Source organism: Ambystoma mexicanum, chromosome 4q (assembly GCF_040938575.1).
Source record: "Ambystoma mexicanum isolate Mex_15411 chromosome 4q, UKY_AmexF1_1, whole genome shotgun sequence".
Lineage (NCBI taxonomy): Eukaryota > Metazoa > Chordata > Amphibia > Caudata > Ambystomatidae > Ambystoma > Ambystoma mexicanum.
The window spans coordinates 441,913,981-441,938,243 of NC_090928.1; the positions used below are offsets into that span (position 1 = coordinate 441,913,981).

General features: G+C 49.4%; 1 protein-coding gene across 1 annotated transcript in view; it reads left to right on the forward strand.

The window, feature by feature from the left end:
- USP34 (ubiquitin specific peptidase 34) overlaps positions 1–24,263 on the forward strand; it is a 3,618,222-nt gene that overhangs the window by 2,680,308 nt on the left and 913,651 nt on the right. The window lies entirely within an intron of this gene.

Sequence of the window (24,263 nt, forward strand, 5' to 3'; positions counted from 1 at the left end):
CTTGAGAGTGTTGAAAGGTTCAGTTAGACAGACGCAGAGCACTCTTAATCTCATACATGTTAGGCAGAATGAATAAAAAACATTTATTTATTGAGGCCTTAGGACAAACTCTTATCAATGGAAAACCATAGGTAACTAACTGCTACAGAGTTCAGTATTATTATACACACATTCACCTTTGTGTACTCTGAAAGTAAAATGTCACTTTTAAATACAGCTAATCATATATTAAAAGCCACTGTAAGTGTAGCAAAGCAAATTAATAAAGAATTGGAACCAGGTAAGTAATCAATAATTTGAGAACTAATAGGCTTAGAATAAAAGAGCAGCAAACACACACAACCTCATAAAAAGTTACTAAACTTAAAAAGTCCTCCTCTAGATGGAAAAGCAGGGGCCTAGTGCCCTTAGTCACAGGTGCCAATCAAATTATTTTCAGGAGGCCAGGAGTCTCTTTTAGGAAGTTGCACAAGTGTTGGCTTTAGCCAACAATTAGTTGTTATTGTTGTGAAAAACCAGAGGGAATCCTGTACTCAGGAGGTCAGGGAAATGCCATTGCTTTTGTATCCCGACCCTGGGGGTGGACAAGCGAGGGAGTATCACTTGGGTAGGGGTTCCTCAGAGAGTGGGGGAGAAGCACCCAATGATGAGACATGGTATCCCCATGTTTCCACAACCCATTTAACCCCTATCCCTTTGTAGTGTATGGCAAACTACAACTCCCATAATTCATCCAACTTTGTCTTGACAAAAGTACTGCACCAAGGAAGATGAGGAATGAGGTCAGAAGGATTGCCTGCCCTGACTTGCATTGGCCCTTTCCCTGTAATCAGGCCAGGCAGAGTCAGGCCCGTAGCTCTAATAATGTACACCTGCCACTGCTTAAGACTCCCAGTGAAAATAAAAGGTGGCACGCACATGCACACTTTGAGCGAGGCTGGGTACGAGAAGGAGCAGCTCTTCTGAGGCTGATGCGAACCAGGCTGTGGGAGTTGGAAGGCCAACGGGCTGATCAAAGGTTGTGAGGATCGAGAGAAAGCCAGGCAAGATTTCCAAGCTTTCGGGGACCCGTGAGTGTTCGTAAAGCAGAGCCGAGTGAGCGAAGGAAAGAAACTTTCAAGGTGCCAGGAAACGGCCCGCGACCCTCCCGGGTGAACGACAGTGTTACGGATGAGAAGATGAAGTGTTGGTAGCGGCCTTGAGCTGTGGGAAAAGGTGAAAGAAATTCATTTAACTCAACCGGTGAGTTATCAAGGGCAACAAAAGTCTGCAAGAGGATGTCGCACATTCGAAAGTCTCAGTGAACTGTTTTGAACTTTTTAAAGATATTACAAGCCAAAATCAATTTAATTTTAATGTCTTTTTATTGGCATTGATACATATACATTATGCTTGCTTTGAGAATTAACATTATCATCATTGGAGCATATTTATACATATGCTATTTCAATACAGTAAGACGACTTCAACATAACAATATCAGAAACATTCCTCACACAGTGGGACTGATCACCCTTGCCATTGTCTCTTGTTCAGGCCAGGCTTGTGGGGTAACATTCTGAGTGATAGTACATCCCATTTAGGTGTATCAAATATAACCGTGTTTATCAATTGTCAGACAATGGGTGCCATGTTGGGCTCATATTTTCATCCAGTTAAGATATTAGTACTACAGTATATGGTGATTCTTCACCTTCAAGGTGGTTTGTAGTCCGAGGGGTGAAACATGTCCCAAATTAACACTTTCCAGGACTTATATATAGCACTAGTAAGTACGTCCAGCCCATTTACTGCACCAGCCCATACTGAAGTTTATACTTCATACCAGAACTCGAACTCCCTGTGCCAGAGTATATATTGCGGGCCCCCATACAATTTCCACGCCATGGCGATGCACCTTTTAGCTAAAATGCAGGTCATGTCCATGAACTTTACCACGTGCTTGTATTTGCTGTTTCTTGAGTAAGGGCCCATCAAGTACTCTTTCGGGGTCCAGTCATACCTGCTGATTCTGGCTCTCCTGCAAGCCTGCTCGATACATGCCCAGAAGCTTTGCACTTTCACACAGCTCCAAAACTTATGTATTAAGGCTGCCCCCATCCCGCCACACGAAGGACATATTGGTTGAACCTTGCTGCTGAATCTGGCCCCCCTACCTGGTGTCATGTAAGTGCGGTACAGCACATTCAGCTGGATTAGCCTGAAGCGTGGATTTCTGGACACCTCCCTAGGGAAACCAAGCATGCATTCCCATTCCCTTTCTCCACGTTTTTTTTCCCTGAGGTCTAACTCCCACTTGGCCTTCAACTCAGCGCTCCTAGGATTGGGCCTGTCTACCAAGTTACTATGTAGCCTGGATACTGGTTTCCAACCATCTTCTAATGTATGCATCAGGGTCCACAGTGATGTCACCTCTGGCTCCTCTGGCCATTTAGTCCATTTCCGCTTGGCCACTGCCCTCACCCTCAAGTACCACAAGAACTGGCTTCTAGGTAGCCCCACCTGCTCCGTTAAGCACTCAATTTCCTTGTATATAACATTCCCATACATGTCTCACCATGTTGAGAGCCCCCAACCCTCCCAGAGCCTAGCCACCATTAGTTTGTTTTTATTCCTGCAAACATCTACTGCTATTGGGACCTCAGGTGAGTATGGATTCTCTATTTTCTTCCCAACATTATTTTTATTATTTTGGCATAACAAGCTATGCAAATCTTGAAATTTTACATATTTTTCGCACTTGTTATAGCATTTAAGAGAAGAAAACAGTACTGAACATAACCGGATCATCGTGAATCATGAATTTCCTTCAAAAATAAAATCCCATGGATTAATAACAACTGGAGGAGGGGGAGAAGGGGGCAGGGAAAAGGAGCTGTTGGTATATTAGGAACAGAAGACTGCTTATTTCAACGTTGGCGTAACATCAAAGTCTCGGTGAAACTCTGTAACTGGGCTTGGGATGGGTTCCTTCGGCGTCGGCCCTTCCAGCTTAGTGTCTCTAGTCTGTTTAGCTTTTAGCGACTCCGAGATATGCAGAAGCGTTTTCGCACATCGACCCTGTTTTATGTCTCGTTCTTTTCAGTCCTTGGTTTCCATCCAGCGCAGTGTCAGGGGCTGTCTTGCCATACCAGGGAATTGCTGCACGTAGTCCAGGAAGGGGGCCCTGGTACGTTCAAATTTGGGCCTATTGCCTAGTCTGATGGCCGTAACTTTCTCGGCTGCTACGATTTCCCAGCATTTGGACCACCACATTTGTGTGGACGGACCCTCTGGATTTTTCCACAGTCTAGCGATGGCAATTTTGGCAGCTGTGAGGAGATGGGAGCAGTGGTCCGCCAGGCAGCCGGTTAAGGGGAATTGGCCATCTCCTGTCGCCCCCAGCAGCACGATTCCCGGGTCCCAGGGTAAAGTGAGCCCGGTGATAGCTTTGTTCTGTTCCAGGGTATTCTTCCAGAATTGGGTGGATTTCGTGCAAGTCCAAAAAAGGTGGAACAGGGTTCCTCGGTCTGGACATCCCCTCCAGCACTGAGCGGGAATGGCTGAGATGCACTTGTTTAGGATTACGGGGGTGCGGTACCATCTATAGCAAACTTTAAACGCACTTTCTTTGTTTGTCACACATTTTGAACTTTTTTGTGCGCGGGACCAGATGTGGTGCCATTCCTCGGGTTCAATCGGTCTTCCGATATCTTCTTCCCATTTTAGCATAAATGGCTCTTTTTTCGTGGGGTCTGATCTGTCTAGCATTTTGTACAGCGTGGAGATTTTCCCCCTCGGGGGGGTTTGCCGAAAGGGTGAGTTCTAATGCCGTAAGCTCTCTGCTGCCATGTTTCCTGACCTGCTCGTTTCTACAGCCAATGCCTCAGTTGCGTGTAGCAAAACCTTTCAGTTTCCGGGATCTTAAGTTTTGTTTTGCACTCCTCGAAGTTTAGTGGGCGGCCATTCTCAAAAAAGTTTGCCATGGTCTCTAAGCCCCCGGCTCTCCACTCCACAAACTGATTTGGTGTGATTCCCGGGGAGAAGTCTGGGTTGTCCCAGATTGGTGTAAGGGGACCCGTTGTACTACAACAGTTCCATAGGCGGGTGCCTTTTTCCAACTAGCCACTGTGTTCCTGGTTGATGGTAGAGGGCCCAAGTCTTGGGTCCCCTTGGGTTATTTGCGGTGGGGCAGCAATTCGAGCGGGGTCTTGCCCCAGTCTTCTTCCAATTGTAGCCACCGGGGGCGGTTGACACGAAGCTTCGAGGCGAATGCTGGAGCTAGCTGAGCTGCGAAACAGTACCTTTCTACGTCTGGGACTCCTAGGCCACCCAGTGCGGCACTCCGGAGCATGATGCGTTTCGGGATACGTGACTTCTTTCCTTCCCAGACAAGGTTCAATATTTCCCCTCTGCAGCTTTCGTAGGGCCTTTTCCCGGATCATCACTGGTAGGGCTTGTGCGAAGTACAGCAGCCGTGGGGTTAAATTCATTTTTATCGCCGTGATCCAGCCAAACCATGAGATTTCTTGTTTTCTCCAGCGTCCAATGTCTTTTTTCAATTCTCTGAAAAGTGCTGGGAAGTTTGTCTTGTACAGCTTCTCCGTTTTGTTGGGTAGTTGAACTCGTAGGTAGTTGTTACTTTTTGCCCAAGGGATCTGAAGCTCAGCTTCCAGTGTGGTCTTGAGCTTTCTTGGGATGTTGATGCCCATTCCCACCGATTTTGGAGATATTTATTGTGAACCCTGAGGCTACTCGGAATTCTTCGAGGGTTTGCCATAGGGCTCTTATGGATTCTGTCATCTGGGTGAGTGTGAGCAGCACATTGTCCGCGTATAGGGCTATTTTGTAGGATTCCCTTTTGATCGTGAGCCCGTGTATTGATGGGTTCAGGCGGACCCTGTCCGTGAATGGCTCCATTGATAGGGCAAAGATGAGAGGGGATAGTGGGCATCCCTGTCTTGTGCCTCTAGTTATGTTGATTTTGCCGGATTTGGCTAGGACCCATTTTACGAAATTTGGGCCAAAGCCAAAATGTCATAGGGTTACCTTCACGTAGCCCCAGTCAAGCAGGTCAAATGCCTTGTGCGCATCCAAGGAGAGGACTGTCAGCTTCGAGCCCATCCTGTTTGCTGAGTCTATAATGTTGATGGTTCTGCGGATGTTGTCCTGGGTGCCCCGGCCCGGGATGAAGCCTGCTTGGTCTGGGTGGATGATCTCTAGGAGGAGCGGAGCAAGCCTGTTTGCCAATATTTTGGCAAATATTTTCACATTGTTATTTAGAAGCGTTATGGGCCTATATGATGCGCATTGTGTTCAGTCTTTCCCAGGTTTCGGAATCCGCACCGTTATAAATTTGTTCATGGTCGTCGTAGTGGAGCCAGTAGAGAGGAATGAGTTGTATAGGTTTCCCAGATGGGGTGCTAACAGGTGAGCAAACTTCTTGTAGAATTTTGAGGTCAGCCGGCCCGGCCCGGGCATAGTATTTTTCAGATGGCGGATTGTTTCGCTTACTTCCTCCGCTGAGATTGGGCCCTCCAGGTCAAGCATTTAAGGGGAGCGGGGGGACACCCCCGCTCCCCTTAAATGGTGTAATGGGGTACACCTTTAACAGGTCAAACCATGTCATTTTTGACACCATTTTTTGTACACGTGACATTTTTGCCGTGATTTTATCACTGCATACCCCTCAGGGCTGTCCACCTCCTGCAGGAATCCAACATGGAAGCGGACAGCCTCAGCCGACTGGGTGGACAATTACAAGTGGTCCTTGGGTCAAAGCACCTATGAAGGACTTATGGAGATCAGCAAAGGAGCAGGGCTTTGCTGGGATGGTTGAAGACAATGATGGCTGGTTAAAACAACAAGTTCTGTGAAGCGATCTTGGTTCCAATCGGCGATCTGATGAATTGCTGCAATAGTCCTCCTTTCATCCTTTATTCAATCTGGATTTGCCGTCAAAGCCACCAATGGTAAGGAGAAGCACTAATCAGACTGCCACAAACCATCCTATCATGGACATCCTCTGGCCACCTCATTTGCCCAGCAAGAGACTCATTTGGACAGCGTGATGAAGTGGCCAGTGTCATGATGCCTGCCTCCAAGGAGCCAAACCAGGCCCGGCACCCTCAGAGACAGACACCATGCATTCAAGGGAAGTCCCAGCAGCCCCAGATGGGGGCCCTTTGGACTCAGTCCTGGCGCCGTTGGCGTCAGACTCATAGGGGACATCAGTCCTGGCGCCATCGGCGCCAGGCTCATACAGAAGTAGGTTGGGAGTAGTGCTTGGTGTAAACTTACCTGTGCAGACCATGCTGCAACTTCCAAGATTGGAAGGAACTATTTTTCTAGGGACTACTTGATCTCTAGGGTGTGACCGGTGGAGGAATACATATTTCTGGGGGAAGAATACATACCTGGAACTACTTGAAAGGCTATTTAAGCCACAAACAAGCAGCAGACCACTCTTCGCGTTGTTCTACACTTAGCAGCTGGACGCTCACCGTGCCTGCTCCTGCCTTGGTCCTCCATCACGCCTGCCAGCATTCTGGAAACACCTAAAGAAGAAAAGGGAAGAGAACAGGTGAAAACAAGAACCTTACCTGATACATCTGCACTCCGGATTCTGCACGCCTATGATCCTGCAAAGAAGGCAAACATTTTAAACGCGCATCGCGTCACGCGCAGCACGCTGCATTTCACTCACCTGCACGTGGCGCTTTCGAGTCCTGCGACGTCCATCCGGAGCTTCCACCGCCATCCAGCACCTATTGGAAGGAAGGAGAAAGAGAGGTGAGAAGGGAAACACGAATCTAAGTAGAACTTACCTGTGGTTCAATTCCCTCTCCGCCTTTGGGTTTGTGCCATACCTTCGGCATCTCAGCACCCCGGCCCCTAAGGGGAAAAGAAACAGACATTGTATTAGTGAGAGCATGTGAGAACATTAGCAATACGCTCACTCAAGACTTACCCATTTGCAAGAGAGACACAGCAGCTCTTTTCGGGTCAGCGCCTTACCTCCGGCATTCCCGTACCCCGGCCCCTATGGGGAAAAAGACATTGGACATTAAAGGAGATACTTAAAACTGCAAAGGAATCTCATCGGAATTCTTACCAGAATTTGGCTTCATCCAAATCGCCTGCAGCCCGGAATCTTCTCCAGCACCTGCGAAAGAAAAGAACAGATGAGTGAATATAAACCCAAACTTGCCATAAACATTTGCGGTACGACGGGAATGGACAAACTAGTTTAAACTCATCCATCCAATGAAGTAACTGAAATCACAACGCGCCCCTGCATCAGAAGCAGGATGGAGAGCTCGTCATTTTGGTCCCTAAGTGGGATATTCCTCCGAGCCAGAAAAGCCAGGTTGGGGAATCCTGTCCAGTCCATCTTCCGGGTTTTACGCATCTCTGCAGAAGAGGTCACAGCAGTCCCAGCCACGCCCGCGCCTCCGTGGGAGCCAGGTGAGCGTTACAGCCAGTTTGTCTCAGTTAGTCAATGGTCAGGGTGCAAAACGGGCACTTCATCATGGGGTGACGGTTACCTATGCCCTTGGCGTTCCTGCAGGGCTGGCAGTGCCAGTACGCCGGGCTCCCCTTGCGCTGGTGCTGAAGTTGCTCTGGAATCCACTTAGAGAACAAGGGAGTTGGGAATATCAATATGGTGGACGTGGTTCTCAAAGCTGAGGTCCAGATCCATCCAAGCCCAGAAACCTATGATTGACAAGCTCCCCATGCAAAACCGCCATGCCTTATCCCCATTCCAACAGAGTGTGGCTGCACGGAAGGGCTAATGCCCTATGAAACCTCAGGGGCTCAGTTAGGTGGTATCAGTAGTAGGAAGAGCTCCTTCTATGTAAGCTGGAGAAAGCCCTAAAAAAGCTGGCCATACTGCCTACCTGCACTTAAAAATGTCTCAAGTTGATTGTCCTTAATCTTTGTAGGTCCACCCATGCATTGTTCCCGGTGACTGTTCCATTTAATCCTCTCCACAACCTATTCAGAATGTCACTGAAACTCTCACCATTGTAAGAAGGTCACTTCTTACCATCAAATGTGATTGATTTCTTATGTATTGTACATTATTTTGTGATCAAAAGAGCTTTGCCCCTTCCTGTATATAAATAAATAAAAATTAAAATAAATAAAAAGGATGGACCGAAGCTGTGGAAGGTGCTGGTCGCGGGAGCAGAGTCCCTGGGGTCTGTGTAGAACAGAAGGCAGAAGCATGGATCAGAGGCCCAGAACGCTGGGGTAAGGAGGTGGCAGCGAGGATTTAGGATGCTCAGTATAGACGGCCCTGAAAGTGGGTGATCAAGACAACCAGTGGGCTGGAAGAAGCAAAACCCATAAGGCTGATGATGAAATGGTTAAGGGGATGGGGAAGAGATTGACCTAGGCGGATAAGATTGGGAAGTAGCAGAGCAGAGGAGTGGAGGTGAGAAGGTACCCACAGTGGTGAAGAAGAGGAGAGGGATAGTAGGGAACTTGGGAATCTGGCATGGTTTAAGGGAGGTGCCCATAGGTGTGAAGAAGGAGTGAGTAATAACAGGGAATTGGAAAGCTAGATTTGTTCTGGGGATGTACCCAAGGGGGTTGAATGAGATACCTAAAGGGGTTATGAAGAGATTGACAAACGGGAATTAGAATGCCTGAATTGTTCTAAAGGATGTGCTCAAAGGTTTGAAGGTTAAAGAGCTACTTTGAGAATATGGAGCTGAGAGATGGACAAGGAAAGGACAGGAAAAGGAAGGAAGTGAAGCAGAGTGGTTAGAGGATGTGTTGTATGAGGGGAATGAGTGGAGAAACTTCTGAAACAGAAAGAAGGGTTGTCGGAAGTGAGGGTGAAATATTTGATAACCTCCAGGAAGAAGCAAATTAAGAGGTGGAAACAAAGGCTAGTAAAGGGTTAAGGGAGGAGGTACTACAGAGAGGTGCAGAGGGGAATTTTGGTTAGGAGAAAGTAGTAGACCCGAAGCCATAAAGCGTTACCCCAGAAAGATAGCTACCATGGAGAAATGCTTGATTGGGGCGAAACTTGAGGTGAGATGTCGGAGAATAGAGAGAGATTGGAGCAGGTGGATGAAGGAGCCGAAACCTCTCATAGGAAGATTTGGGGGAGCTGGTGAGAACCCTTTGCCAGTGTTAGGGCAGCCTCCTCCCATCCTCTGACTCCTATCCATCCTAGATCACAATCCCACTTACAGAATCCAACCACAGGCTCCAAGTACTGTACTAAGAGCCAAGGAGAAAAGACTCTGGAAAAGAGGGTGTGATAACCCCATAAACCCCAACACTGAGAATTCAAGAAAAGAGACCTCATTAACAGTGGAAACTAGGGTGCGGGAACCCTTAAAGCCCAACACTGTAAGCTCACAGGTATTGTGTGGTTTGGCCGATGGGCATCCAACCCCTGATTTACGGAGCATTGGCAAAGCGTTTGCTTGTACACTTTACTTTTACAAGAGACACTTTCTTTACATAAGTTTTCTCGCAGCACTACCCCACCAAGGAGAAGATCCATCTTGACAACTTTGAGTTCAATTCAGACACTGGGAAATTTTGACTAATCCTCTACACTTTGTTATAAAATCCTTTGCTGACCCGATTCCCTGGTCTGTTTGTTGATCAGTTTCCCCTGTGTGACACTAGGATGTGGACTGTGACCAGTCCCTACATCCGGCCACCAGCACACACCACTGCTTTGCCCGGGAAATGGCTTACCTTATATGGCAAATTTGTCCCTGATAGGACAGGAAGAAAGCCAAAAGACCAGATGGCCAAAAGAGAGAGAAATCTCATGTCACAGCCATTTTAGATTATGTGGTAGTCTAAAAGGTTTTATGCAGTAAAATGCAATAGTGCAGTTAGTCATTGGCATGCCAAGCAGTGAATTAATTTAGTATAACTTTCAAATATTCTCTGAGACTATAAGCATTACTACTCATATGTCCCTTCCCCTTTCCTCCATCCTTGTGGGCGTCTCCCAACATGGGAAAGGTACCGAAACCTTTGGCTCCCATAAATTGACCTTTCCCTTTAAATTTAGTATAGCACGCGGGAGCGCAGCCTGGGGTGAGTGAAGGCCCCGCCCTCTGGCACCTCACCTCAGTCCCTTTTTCTGCATGGACGGTGTCGGACCTGGCAGCCAGTGCGGAGACACTTTTAACTTTCTGCTTGCTCCCTGTTTTTTGTTTTTCAATCTTATTTAACCTCCCTTCAGTGCCTCGCCTCCCCTGGCGCATGTCGGCTGCAGGAGGATAAACGAGATGTGCCTCATGGGACTGTTCGTTTCCTGGCCTTGGACCCCCAGACACTCTGTCTTGAGTGCTTGGGGGCCGACCACTGCTAGGACGCATGTGCGGCTTGCAGCACTCGTGGTGGCAAGGCATTGAAGAATGCCTGGGGGTATCTTCCACACTTCTCCTCCGCCCCACCTTAACGACTTCGTCTCCAGGACCTCTCTTTCAGCATGCCTCTGCTGCACGGTGACTCCTTCTCTGGGGTTCCCAGAGACAACGGTTCCTCAGATTAAGGTTCTGGCAGGCCCGAGGCCTCCAAGGCTACCGGCTCCCAAGCCAAAGGGACTCAGCGACTCTACCAGACTGTTCTCGGAAGGGCGATCAAGTTGGTCCTCTTCTTCGAGCCCAAGGGGTAAGGGATTGGCGGGTGCCACCTCCAAGAGTCAGTCCTCCACACGATCCAGCACAACTACCGGCACAGGTGTTGAGGGCGTCCAGCCTACCAGAGCTCCGAGGTTGTGAGCCAGGGTGTTAGGACTACCGGCCAGCTGGCCAAGGGCTCAGCGCCTACCAGAGCGATCTCTGAGGTCGACGCATCTGCTTCGGGTGCAAGACCCAAGCTGTAGCCTTCCATGTGTGAGGCCTCTGGTGGCTCAGGGCCTTCGCGCCCTCCCTCCCAGGGTGTGGCACAAGGCTTTAAAATGGCGGAGAGGCACGTGGCAGAGCCTGCCAGGCCAGCCACTATTTTGGATTCAACTCAGGGCCTGCCTGTGGCTCTCACCTATTGAATGGTCTTTGCAGGAAGATCCCAGCCCCCTTCCCTCTGGAAGCAGCAGTGGTCTTTTAGTACATGCATCTGGTCTCTTCAGGGGTACATCTACCCATCGCAGCCTTGCGGCTACACGCCTCATGTGCCGAGGCCGGGCCCATAGGAATACGGCACCTAGCGAGGACCGCTTCTTAGAGTCCTTCCTCCTTATGCATTCCCCTCAGGTGACAGGGCTCCTGAAGTATATAGTGAAGGAGGTGATCCCGCAGGTGGTGCCTCCATGGCCTCCTGCTCTAGGTCCTCCTCCCGTTCCTCCAGCGCTGCCGGTCCCTCTCCTGGACCAGGCCCTTCTGGTTGTTTAGACCCCTCCACCTCCTTCTGTACCACCAATGCCTCCCCTCAACAGCTGTTGGACCTGTCTTTGGTTCCATAATTAGGGGGGGGCCCACCTGCAGGAAGCCCTCCCAGTAGTCGGGAGTGCTAGCAGAGCTTTTGGCAAGGGCACCACGATCCGGTCTGGCATCCCTCTCCAGAAAGATGTGCTTCAGTTGGTGAGAAAGGTCTGGGAGAAGCCCAGGGCCAACGCCTAGATGACAAGTAGCTGGACAGCATGTTCAGGCTGGCAGGTTCAATACTTTTGGCATGCCTCACTATATTCTAAATCATCAGTTATGTGGCTCCACGGGAGTTACCTCCAGTTCTATTTCAAAGGAGGACAAGGTCTTCGAGTCTTTGGGCAAACACTGTTATGCCATTTCAGGAATGCATTTGCGGCAAGCCGACGCCCTCTTGGCCGTGGCTATCTGAATCTGTGGTGGGAGCTGAAGGAGTTTCTGCCAGACCTCCCTTTGGAGAGGTAAGCATCCTTCAAGGTCTGTCTGGCGGATGCCCGGGCCGTTGCGCAGGACCTCATGGAGTCTTCGGTCTCCCACATCGACACAGCCAGCAGAGGACTGTGCCTGGGTGTCGAGATGGGAAGGACGGCGTGGATGCATGCCACTAAGTTTTTATCTGCCATACAAGAGCGGATCCTAGATCTGCCCTTTGAGGGTGTGGACCTCTTTCATTCGTCAACCGATGACGAGTTGACAAATAAGAAAATCTCCACTCAAACCGACAATTCCTTGGCCATCCTGACAAAGCCAGGGCAGAAGTCCTTCCAGCAGTCACCGGGCAGGACCGGATACAAACCCTGCGCTTTCACTGGCATCAAGGGGTTTCGGGACCGCGGTAGGCAGAGGCCTGACAGGTCGCCCAGGGACAACAGGAGGAAGCAGCAGAGGACTTTACACAGGTTTTTCCACTCCCTCTCCCCTGCCCCTGCGAAACAGTGACGCCAATATCGGGTAACACAGCTCCCCAGTGAGGGGGCTGACTGACTCTTCAATGGATTGCTTTTCTCCTGCAGATTCCGCTTCTGATAGATATCCCATCTTGCTTCACTGCTTCAGGAAATCTTTCGACAGTGGGGCTAGTGGACCTCGACTCAGCTGTCAATCCATCTTGCTCGGTACTCGATCATTGGCTCCGGACGTGTCAGCAGGTGTTGTATATATATTCTGTCACTACGCCCCATAACTCAGTTTCTTTTTTCTGAGTGCTATCACACACTGCTTGGGAATCCGGTTGAGTCTTCGACTTATTTGACGTTTTCATCAGAAAACTTTACATTTATTTTCAAATTTCACTACGTGATATGTCCGTCGCACGAGTTTCTGGCTTCAAGCAGTGTACCAATTGTCACACCAAAATGTCCATCACTGACCCGCATGAATTATGCCTCTGGCCTCGGCACGGGTCATGGGACAGAAGGGTGTGCGTCGTGTGCCAAAATGCAGATGAAATCCCTTTACGATTGGGCTGCTAAGCTCGCACTTGGTGAACCGCTCTCTCTGGCACAGTCGACAGTTCGGTCCTCCGAGACTGAAACCAAGGTGCACACCTTGGAGAAAGAACACCGACAAAAGAAGAAATGCCCCACTCAATGAGCCATTCCTTCTCATCCCATAAGAAGAGGAGGCATCAGCACCATTGTCAGGACTGTGATTGGTCGACGGAAAAGGGTAAGCCGTCAACGAGGCCTACCACTCGCCAAGAGTGAGAGGTTTTTAAGACTGCCATGTTGAAGATGTACAGGAAGCGTGCTGTTGTAGGCCTGGGTGACCCCCACACCCTCCCACACACAGCAGGCCTCGGAGGCAAGTGCGGCACTCAGCGTTCCTGACCCCTCACATGCCCGGTGCCGATGCCATCAGCGTTGATGAATCCTTCGACATCGAAGGAGGCTTGAAGGCCCACGATGGCGGGTCCGTCCTGCGCTTTCCAAACTGCCGGTGCTTCGACATCACAACCTCAGCCGATGCCCAGGGCCACGCTATCAGCACCGAAGGACAAGCCATCAGCGCCGACAAGTGTAGAAAAATCTTGCACCCCACTCCCCGATCGGCTTACACCACGCTCACCCGATTGGATTTATTTTGCCACCATGTGGAGCGTTTTTGGTGCCGATGATACGGGAGACCAAGGGATATCGACCCTGCTTTCATGGGCACAGGTGGTGTTGACTACTTTTAAAGACCATAGCAAGCTGCTGGAGGTAGCTCAGGGCCTCCATAAGGCCAGTCGTTAGGATACCTCACTGAACCTGGATTTCCAGCAAAGCCAGGCCTTTGCCATAACTATTCTAAGTTCAGAGCTTTAGTTGAAAGGTTCATTAACACCCTAGGGTTGCAATCCTCAGCAGTGCCTGTGCAGGGGTACGACCTCACTGATATTTTAGTTGAAGGTCTGGTGACAGAGCGCATTATGCCCTTAAACCCTGCAATTGCCGACCCTCTGACCGCTCTGTGGCAGCACCCTTGTTCTATTTCCCCGGTTAGTTCCAACATATCCAGGAAGTATAGGCTGGCTAGAGGGGACCCATCATTCCTCTCCTCTGACCCTTCTGTGGAAGGGCACATTATGCAAGCTACTACAGTGTCTTCAACTTCCATTTTACCACCCGACAGGGAAGCGAAGAAGGTTGATGCCTTGGCCAAAAATGCGTTCACTTTGGGCAGTATGACCCTTAAAGCTACTAATGTGGCTAGTTGCTTTGCGAAATATTCATTTGGTCTTTGAACGGTAGTGGAGAATGCTGTGCAGTACGTCCCTGAAGAAGAAATGCGCGAGGGCTTCCTACAGCTGGTGGAGAATGGGATAGAGGTGGCCAAGCAGTCACTGTGAATGGGCCTGGATATCGCTTACTGTGTGGGCTGATCTATGGAGGCGGCAATAACGCTGACGAGGCAGGCCTACTTAAAATCGTGAGGCTTTTCACCTAATGTTCAGGCCAAATTACTTGACATGCCCTTTGAGGGCGATTTCCTGTTCGGTCAAAAGGCTGACGAATCCTTGGAGAAATTTAAGGAATCCACAATCTCTGATAAATCTTTAGGCCTGGCTGTGCAGCCGTCCAATCCTGCCTTCAGTTTCGCCTCTAGTGCAAGGGGCTACAGGCGATATATGCCTTGCAGCAGAAAAGCGCCAGAGGGAGCAAGGGCAGAAGCGTTTCTTGTGCTTCGGAAGGGGCAGATGGGCTTCAAAGTTTCAACAAGCACTAACAGGTGAGACCCAGCCTCCTAAGCTGCTTTGATTTCCCCTCCCACAACTTACAGTTCGGCGGATGGTTGACAAAGCACTGGCCCCAGTGGCAGAAAATTACTTCCAATGCCTGGGCTCTAGAGCTCATTCGGTGGGGTTATTGTCTGCCCTTCTTAAGAAAACCACTGGACAGACCCCTACCACCTCCGATACAACCGGGACAGGAGCTCCAGGAAGAACTGCAAGCCCTGTTGTTGATGGGTGCCGTGGAAGAGGTACATCCCGAACAGAGAGGATCGGGTTGGTATTCCCAGTATTTCCTTGTACACAAGAAGGGAGCAGGTCTACACCCCATTCTGGACCTCAAGGCATTGAACAAGTTCCTGAGAAAAGACAAAGACGTTGAGGAAAATTCTCCATGCTCTGGAGCTACAGGACTGGCTGGTGTCAAAAGATCAAAAAGAAGTATCTATCAGCGCACACCTAATTACTCAAAACTAAATAACTATTTAGAGAAATTTTATTACAATTCTGGGTGCTGGGGAGGAATACACGCCCTGACACTGGAGCATGTGTTAAACATAAAACAAAAAGCACCTCTTCACCTCAGATTCAACGGCATGAGTATTCACAGGGATCCTGGTTCTGTGTACGTCGTGCACAGACAGATGCAGTTCAAAATTGGGAGCTTATTTTTTTGTCTGGTTTGATTTGTTTTTCATGCTGGCCATATTGGAAGTCAGTTGATACCTTTTTTCTGTACTTTTATGAAGATATTTAGTTACCTATGTTCTAAATTGACAATTCTTTCTATATATAAAAGTGCAAATGTTATGAAATTTGACTGATTTATTTCAGCTTGTAAGGTGTGCAGGGGACGGGAGTGTCTTTAAGTTTAGACACTTTTTGTTTGGTGTCAAAAGATCTACATGATGCTTATTTCCATGTGCCGATTCATCGAAAGCATAGGAAGATCCTGCGGTTTATCATAGGGGACACGCACTATCAGTTCAAGGTGCTTCGTTTTGGTCTGACCTCCGCTCCAAGGGTCTTCACCAAGCTCATGGCGGTAGTCGCGGCTCACCTCAGGAGATCCGGGGTCCATGTATTCCCGTACTGGAGGACTGGCTGATCCGAGGAAAATCAGCCGGGTAGGTTTTTTTTCCACTTTGAGGACACTTGTCTGCTACTGCACAGGCTAGGCTTCTCCCTGAACTTGAAGTCCCATGTGACACCAGTCCAGAGGCTCCAGTTCATTGAGGCCGTCCTCGACATCCGAGTCAGGAATCCCTTCCCTCTCGAAGAGAGAGTCAACAGCTTAGCACAGATGGTCAACTTGTTCCGTAACCACGCCACTCTACCAGCGGCGTCCTTCTTTCACGTATTAAGTCTCATGGCCTCCTGTATTTTTCTAGTGCCGGAGGCCAGGCTGCGTATGGGATCCCTGCAGTGGCTCCTACGAGGTCAGTGTCACAGCACCTGAGAGCTCGCTCTGATCCCCTCAACGTATCCAGACAAGTGGTAAACAACCTCATTTGGTGGGCAGACCACAGCAATTTCATGACGGGGGAACCCTTCTGGCCTCCTTGGCCTTAGGCACGTGTGGTCACATATGTGTCTCTGATGAGGTCGGGAACTCACTGCAAGGACTTTCAGGTGAATAGTCTTTGGACAGCAACGGAAGCCAGGTGGCACATCAACAGGCTGGAGTCGTGGGCCATCAGATAAGCCTTGAGGGCATTCACTCCATCTCTGGAGGGGAAGCATGTCTGAATTCGAACGGACAACACAGTGGCCATGCAATAACTAAACAAGCAGGGTGAAGTGCACTCCCTTCCCCTCTGCAGAGAGGCAATGCAGCTGTGGTTCTGGCTATTGGAGAATCGGCTCTCTGGCTCGGCAATTCATCTGGCGGGGACAGAGAACATTTTGGCGGATGCTCTGAGCAGGCAGAGCACGGTCTCACAGGAGTGGGAAGTGTGTGATGAAGTCCTAGAGGAGGTCCTCTCTCGCTGGGTAATCCGAATGGTGGATCTGTTTGCCACAGAGTCCAACAAGAAGTGCAGACAGTTTTGCTTGAGGATCCTGATGGCCCTGGACTGGGCAAAGAGGACGTGGTACCTGGACCTTCTGGATCTAACCATCTGCCAACCTCTGCGGTTGCCTCGGCGGCCTGGTCTCCTAACCCAGTCGGAAGGCTGGGTGCTTAACCTGAGTCCGGAGTCCCTCAATCTACATGCATGGCTCTTGAGATGATGAGATATGATGAATGGGACCTCTCTGATGAGGTGCTAGAGGTGTTGCTGGCTGCATGCAGACCATCTACAAGATCTTTATATGCGTGCATGTGGAAAAGATTTGAGGCGTGGTGCAGGGAAAGCAAGATTGACCCAATCTCTTGCCCACCACTACAGTGATGGCGTTCCTTCTGTCACTGGCCTCAGCAGGCCTTCAGGTCACCACAGTCAAAAGATATTTGCTGCCTTTGTCTGTGTTTAAGAGGTCCCCGGATCAAGGTTCATATTTTACGATCCTGGTGATGGCACAATCCTGAAGGGCCTTGTAAATAAGTTTCTGCCAACTCCCTTTGTTGTCCCAGATTGGGATCTTAATCTAGTATTGGCATATCTGATGACGGTTCCGTTTGAGCCTATGCACACTTGTTCTTTGCAGCTCCTTTCCTGAAAGACAGCCTTCCTTGTGGCAATTACATCCACGAGGCGGGTGAGTGAATTGCAAGCCTTATGCTGCAAACCTCCCTTTCTGCATTTTTTTCGCAAGAAAGTCAAGCTCAGGGTGACACTTGGATTTATGCCAAAAGTTGTCTGAATTCCACCTATCACAGTCCAATACCTCCCGCTCTTCTACCCGCCACCGCATCCTTCTAAGGAAGAGGAATGTTTCAATCGCCTAGATCCTTAAAGGGCTCTAAGCTTCCACATTGCGAGGACGAGTTCAGCAGAACTGGCCAACTCTTCATGGCCTTCTCATTAGCTTGTAAAGGCCTAGTGATGAAAACCAAACAGTGTCCCGCTGGATCATCTTCTGCATAGTGGAGTGTTGCCAGTCCGCAGGCATGCAATTACCGTCAGGCATCAGGGCACATTCGACTAGGGGGGGTCTCTGCGTCAACTGCATTACAAAGGGGGGTCCCTGTTAGGGATATTGTGCTGCAACATGGTCCTCTGTTCATACTTTCTCTGAACACTATAGTTTATTTATTAACATTTGTAGAGCGCACAGCAACCCAGAGGCATCGTGGCGCTTGTTACAGACAACTTGCTTAGTTACAACAAAAGATGCATACTTATTTACAGACCGAGAGAACGGGAGAGGGAAAGGGGGGAGGTATTGAGGGGGGGAGTGAGGGCAGATTTGTAGAAGAGTGTTGTTTTTAACACTTTCCGGAAGGCTGAGAGCGAGGTCTCAGCTCTCAATGAGTTGGGTAGGGCGATCCAGAGTTTGGGTGCAATGTAGGGGAAACCAATGCCACCTGCCTTGGCTCTTTTGATGGGTGGAATGCGCTGTTGGTTGGTGTGGCAGGTTCTTTTTGAGCGTGAGGACGTGGCTCTGACTATAGTCTGTGAAAGGTAAGGTAAGGCATGGCATTGAGTGTTAAGCACTTGTGCGTTATGGTGAGGCTCTTGAAGGTTATGCGTTCTTTAACGGGGTGCCAGTGGGCAGCTCTCCTAGCCTGTGCGGTGTGATCTCTTTTGGGGAGGCTTAGTGCTGCTCCGAGAGCATTATTTTGTATGATTTGGAGTCTGGTTAAATTATTTGCCTATGTGCCTGCTAAGAGTACATTACAGTAATCTAGTTTAGCCCCTATGGTGGCTCTAGCAATTGATAGGCAGTTCTGTGAGGACAGGAAGGGTTTTACTGCAGTTTTTAGTTTAGTGGTGTGAGCAGCGGCTGATGCGATGGCGCTAACCTGACGTGACATAGACAGAGTGGAGTCTAAGTAGACTCCTAGTGTCTTTACTGATGACGAGCCAAGGATGATGGAGTTCTCGATGGTGAAGTTGCAGTATTGTTTATCCAGTTTGGATAACGTTTCCTTAGGACCAATGAGGATGATTTCAGTCTCTTCTCCATTGAGAGCCCATTTTCTGCCATGCACGCTTGGATGGTGGCGTATATTGCATGGAGGGCTGCAGCGTCTTGGTTATAGGAGCCTGAGAGTGCTAGGAGTACCTGTCTATCATTGGCATAGTTTGTGTATGCTATTCCGAAGGTATCCAGTTTGTCGAAGAGTGGCTTTGTGAACAGGTTGTAGTGAGTAGGAGCTGTACATGAGCCCTGTGGGACTCTGTAGTGGATTGTTCTGGGGGCAGCACTTGCTTGATCGGAGAATACCTTCATGGCTCTTCCTTCTAGAAGGAAAGAGATCCACAATGAGGCTTCTTTGGAGAAATGGGCTGCGTGGGTGAGATGTGAGGTGAGGATCTTGTGATCTACAAGATCAAAGGTGGCAGAGAGATCCACCAGTAGGAGGAGGGCTGCCTTGCCTTTATCCATAATTTCTGTTATTTGATTTTTAAGGTCTAAGAGGGCGGTTTCACGGCCATAGCCTTTGTGAAATCCTGATTGTCTTTTGCCAAGGACGGAGTTAGATTCAAGGAAGTGTTGATTCTTGTTGTGGGTGGTTTTATCCAGGATTTTTAGGAGGAACGGGACAGTGGTAATGGGTCGGTAATAGTTGGGGGAAGTGGGGTTTAGGGAGTTTTTTTTTTTTTAAGAGTGGATGCACCCACGCTTCGTTGAGGCTGGAGGGGTCAATACCTGATTTGAATGAGGCATTAATGATCGTCGTTATGATGGGGGCAAGGGAGTCAGCTCATTCTTTAATAATGTTGGGGGGGAGCAGATATCTCCTTTACACATCAAGGGTTTAAGATGTTGGAGGAGGTCGAGGACTTCTGATTCTGTGATGTCTCGGAAGGAGAAGAGCATGTCATTGGGAGTGTGAGAAGGAAGGCTGGGCAGTGGAGGCTGTTCATGGATGGGTAAGGCTTTGAATTGCATCAGAATCTTTTTGGGGAGAAGTTCTATTTTACTGATCATTTATTTTATTTTATTTTTACATTTATAAAGCGCTCACACAGCCCGCAGGCATCGAGGCGCTGTTACAGGATTTGTTTGTTTTTTCTTAGTTTCGTAATTGTGTTTTTTTTTTTTTTAGTTACGTATTTATAACGCGCTTAAACACCCAGAGGTTTCTAAGCGCGGACCCGGGGATCGAACCTGTTGTTGCTTCGGGTCGTCTTGCTTCCAAGACGCGCACGCTGCCGCTGAGCCATTCTCCCAGGGTATAGTTTGTATGCTCGAGCACCAAGCTTCATCTTTAGTGATCTCGTCAGGGCCAGTGGGGGGTGTTGGGCAGAATCCTGTGCAGTTCCCTTAGGGAGCACTACAGAAGATTAGGACTACAGGTACAAGCAATAAATCCCCTTTGGTATCAGTCTGTACCACAAAGATTTAGTTGGTATCTGTGGCTAAGCAGTCAGACTTATCTCAAGAGGGAGATGAGCAGTATTCAGGGTTTACACAATAGGACTACAGTACTGTGGTACAAGGAAACACTGACCAAAGCTTTGTATTAAAAAGAATATATATTTCTGATGTTTGTTAATCTGCTTAGAATCACATGCTGTGCATAGTCTGACATCCAGTGGTCACTGCAGAGTATTGCATTTTGTTTTTCGTAGTCGAAAAGGGGACATCGACATGGCGTGTCTGTAACACTATCCCTATAGTGACATGCAATGTACCCACAATCCCTCACGCGTCGAGGTCCCTCAGATTGTTTTTTTCCGCCCAGATATTGGTCGCCTTTACGCGGAGCTCCTCGAAGAGACATTGCAAATTCATTTACTTGACCCTTGGTCGTTCTTTATTAATATCCATTACATAGATCCCTCCCTCGACGTAGCCGAGAAGCTGTTTTCTCCGCCGAGCAAGAATTTCGACGGCGGAGAATAGTCGGAGGAGATCCTTCGGCGCTGCCGAACACGTGGCCTGGCCTCGCCGGCCATAACACAGTAGGGAGAGTGGGGTCGTGGGACATTTCTTGTTTCCCCTCTGAGAATGCCTTTCCCTTTCCCCTTCACAATTAAATATTTCCTCGGCTATGGAGAGGACACCGTTTAGGTTTTGCCCGCGGTGCAAGAGCAAGTTCACCTGGAAAGACGAGCATAAACGGTGTAAACATTGCTTGCCCCTCGATCACAAGGAAGACGGTTGCGCGGCTTGTCAGCTTCTTAAGACTAAGACTTTAAAGGACTGCAAGGTCAAGAGGTGGGCGGCCTACGCCATGTCGAGGTCCGATTCCTCACCCGCCGCGGCCGCCGCAGAAAGTGACGAGGAACGTGATAACCCAACATCCGCTTCGGAAGTCGTACACCCCTCGAAGGAGCGCTTGCGCTTCTCGTCGTATGTCCCCAGCCTCGACAAGCTCGGCTCACGCCTGCTTATGGGGATGAACACCCTGGCGACACTGACGCACACAAAAGACACTCTCATAAACACACAACCCACGGCTCCTCTTCGTCAAAGACGAAGAAACCATCAGCGCCATCGGAGACAGAGGTTCCACCGGCGTCCTCCTCAGACCGTAAGGGTCTTAAGCCCCACTCGCAACCGCAAATGCGACCAGCGACTGGGCTTTCCATAGACAAGGGCGCTATCCCCAAACCTCCAGACGAAGCGCTCCGTCCGAGAGCGCCCGTCGAAGCAGAACACGCAACGCCCGTAACATCGAGACCAGAGCCCTCCACAGACAAATTAATCGCCGAGAGCCTGGAAAGGATCGTTTCCACCGATAGCCAGAGGCAGACACCGAAAGATACGTCGAATACCGCTCAGAAGGCTAGAGAAATGCCAAAAAGGCCGGAAGGAAGACAGGAACTTCCCCCTTCATCTAGAGGGACTCCTAGCCTGCCGGAAGGCTTTTCAGACGGCGACTGAGACCTTTCTTCGACGTTATGGGAGAGGTTGAAGCGTTTTCAGGCCGAATACCCTATTAACCCCCCCATCCCGCCCAGACCACCCAGGGGTACCTCAGGAGACCCTGGAGAGACTCCAGTTCTGTATGGAGAAGATGGAGAGGTTAATGGAGACCCAAAACCTACCAACACCAAAAAGGGCAACAGAGGGACCTCAGGAGGACCCCAGGGCTAAATTCCCTAGGTTGTTTAATCCTTCCCAAGAGGATGTAGATTTATACGACCTCATTGGAGAGGACCCCCTCTTCCAGGAGAAGATTGAATTTTTAGGCAACGAAGAGGAACAAAACCCAGAGTCGGAGGGTTTTGAAGGGAATACAGATATAGGTGACGGGGGCTTTGGAGTAGACCCAGAGGAGGGTACTTCACAGCCCTGGCAGTCCCCATCAGCGTTTTCTGACCCTGATGCCCTAAACCTGTCCCCTCCCAAGGACTCACCCAATAGGAACACGTCACCTATAGACGATCAACCTACATTTAATGCACTACTACGCAAGGCAGCAGCGCATTTCGAAATAGACACTGGGGAGATTTCTCCTGACATTGACTTTGCGGAGAGGGTAATAAAGGAGAAACCCCCTGTCAGCCAAACCATTCCCCTCCTCGCCTCAATAAGAAGACGAATTATCCCTTCACTATCTACCCCCGCGTTGGTCAGAGGGGTCAACCCGAGGATAGAAAAACTATTCAGTCCCTCGCCCTCAGACCCTTTGTACGTCAGGGGCCACTCTGTACCAGACTCCCTAGTGGTGACAGATACAAGGAAAAGAGCAGAGGTCCCGCTGTCTACCAGCGAGGCACCACCAGATAAAGAAGGCAAAAAATGGTATGCCCTAGGGAAAAGGATCACAGCCTCTGCTGCTTTTTCCGCAAGGATTGCAAACAACAAGTCCTTACTAGCAAGTTACGCAGATGCACAATGGAGCAAGCTACGTAAAGACGTTGAGGAGGTGCCAGAACCCCTACGTACACGGCTTCTGGCCACGATTACTGAAGGGACCCTGGTCAACCAAAGCATCGTGAAAAACACTCTGGATGCTGCAGAAACGGCTGGCCGTTCCCTAGTACAAGGAATACTCCTCAAACGCCATGTCTGGCTACGTAATTCGGGGTTTAAACCTGAAACACAAGCATCTCTAATCAACAAGCCTATAGAAGATGCCAACCTCTTTGGGAATGTGGTTGATGAGGCACTAGAAATGGCTAAGAAAGAGTTTGACACCATCAAAACACTAGACCAGATTTCTAGGCCTCCTAACAGACGTGGCTACGGCAATAGGCGTTTTTTTCGAAGCCAACGCCAGCAGCAAAATCAGCAGCAGCAGCAGTACTCTGCAAACAACTGGCCCTCTAACCAAGGTAACGGTGGACAATACAACCAGAGGGGACAACGCCGTGGCAAAGGGAGAGGTCGGGGTTCTACCCCCAGAGGCTCCCAAGCCACCAACACTAAATGACTCGAAGATTCGGGTCCCCTCCCATGCAGCGCCGGTCGGGGGCAGATTAACATCATTTCTTCCAGCATGGGAGGGAATAACATCAGACCGCTGGGTACTATCAACCATAGCCCGCGGCTACTGTATAGAATTCAACAGTTCCCCAACATACAGACCCCCAAGGGGACGACGCATGACACCAGAACACCTCGCCATCCTTCTGCAAGAAGTGGACCAGCTACTGGAAAAAGGGGCCATAGAGGTCGTGCCTCTATCTCAGGTAACGGAAGGTATTTATTCAGTGTACTTCCTTGTACCCAAAAAGGACTTAACCATGCGTCCTGTACTAGAACTGCGCCCAGCGAACAAATTTGTCAAACCTCAAAAGTTTTGTATGGTGACTTTACAGGAAGTGATCCCCCTGCCATCACAAGGAGATTACATGACAACACTGGACATGAAAGATGCATACTTTCATATTTTAATGTTGCCAGCGCACAGGAAATACCTCAGGTTCATGATAGAGGGCAAACACTACCAGTTCAGAGTGCTACCCTTCGGCATAGCATCAGTACCAAGAGTATTCACGAAAGTACTGGCAGTGGCAGCGGCCCACCTGCGCAGGTTGTCCATCCCAGTATACCCTTACCTCGACGATTGGCTCATAACAGGGGATTCTTACGAAACATGCTTCTCAAATACCCAAAAGACTGTAGACCTTTTGTTCCAACTGGGCTTCTCCATCAACGAGAAAAAGTCCAGCTTAGACACCAGCCAAATCAAACAATTCCTAGGGGCTCTAATTCGAACAAAGGACGGCCTCGTCTTCCCCTCCAACGAGAGGGTACAAAACATGCTGTTTCAGATCCCTTAATATGTGGCAGGTCGAGAGGTACGGTACGCACAGCAATGCGCTTGCTAGGAATGATGGCGTCATGTATTTATTTGGTACCTCACGCGCGCCTGCGCCCAATGCAGGAGTGGCTCAACAGCCAGTGGTGTCAGGCCAGCGGACAATGGGACGATCTAGTGGTGGTCTCGCAGGCCTTGGTTCTCTCGCTACGGTGGTGGTCGAAGGAAAACCTTGTAATAGGGAAACCATTCACCACCCCCGCAGTGGAAGCCACTCTAACCGCAGACGCATCCCACAAAGGATGGGGGGCTCACCTATCCCATCGGACTGCTCACGGAGTGTGGACTCCGAGCGTAGCATCCAATCACATAAACTTACTGGAACTACTGCCCGTGT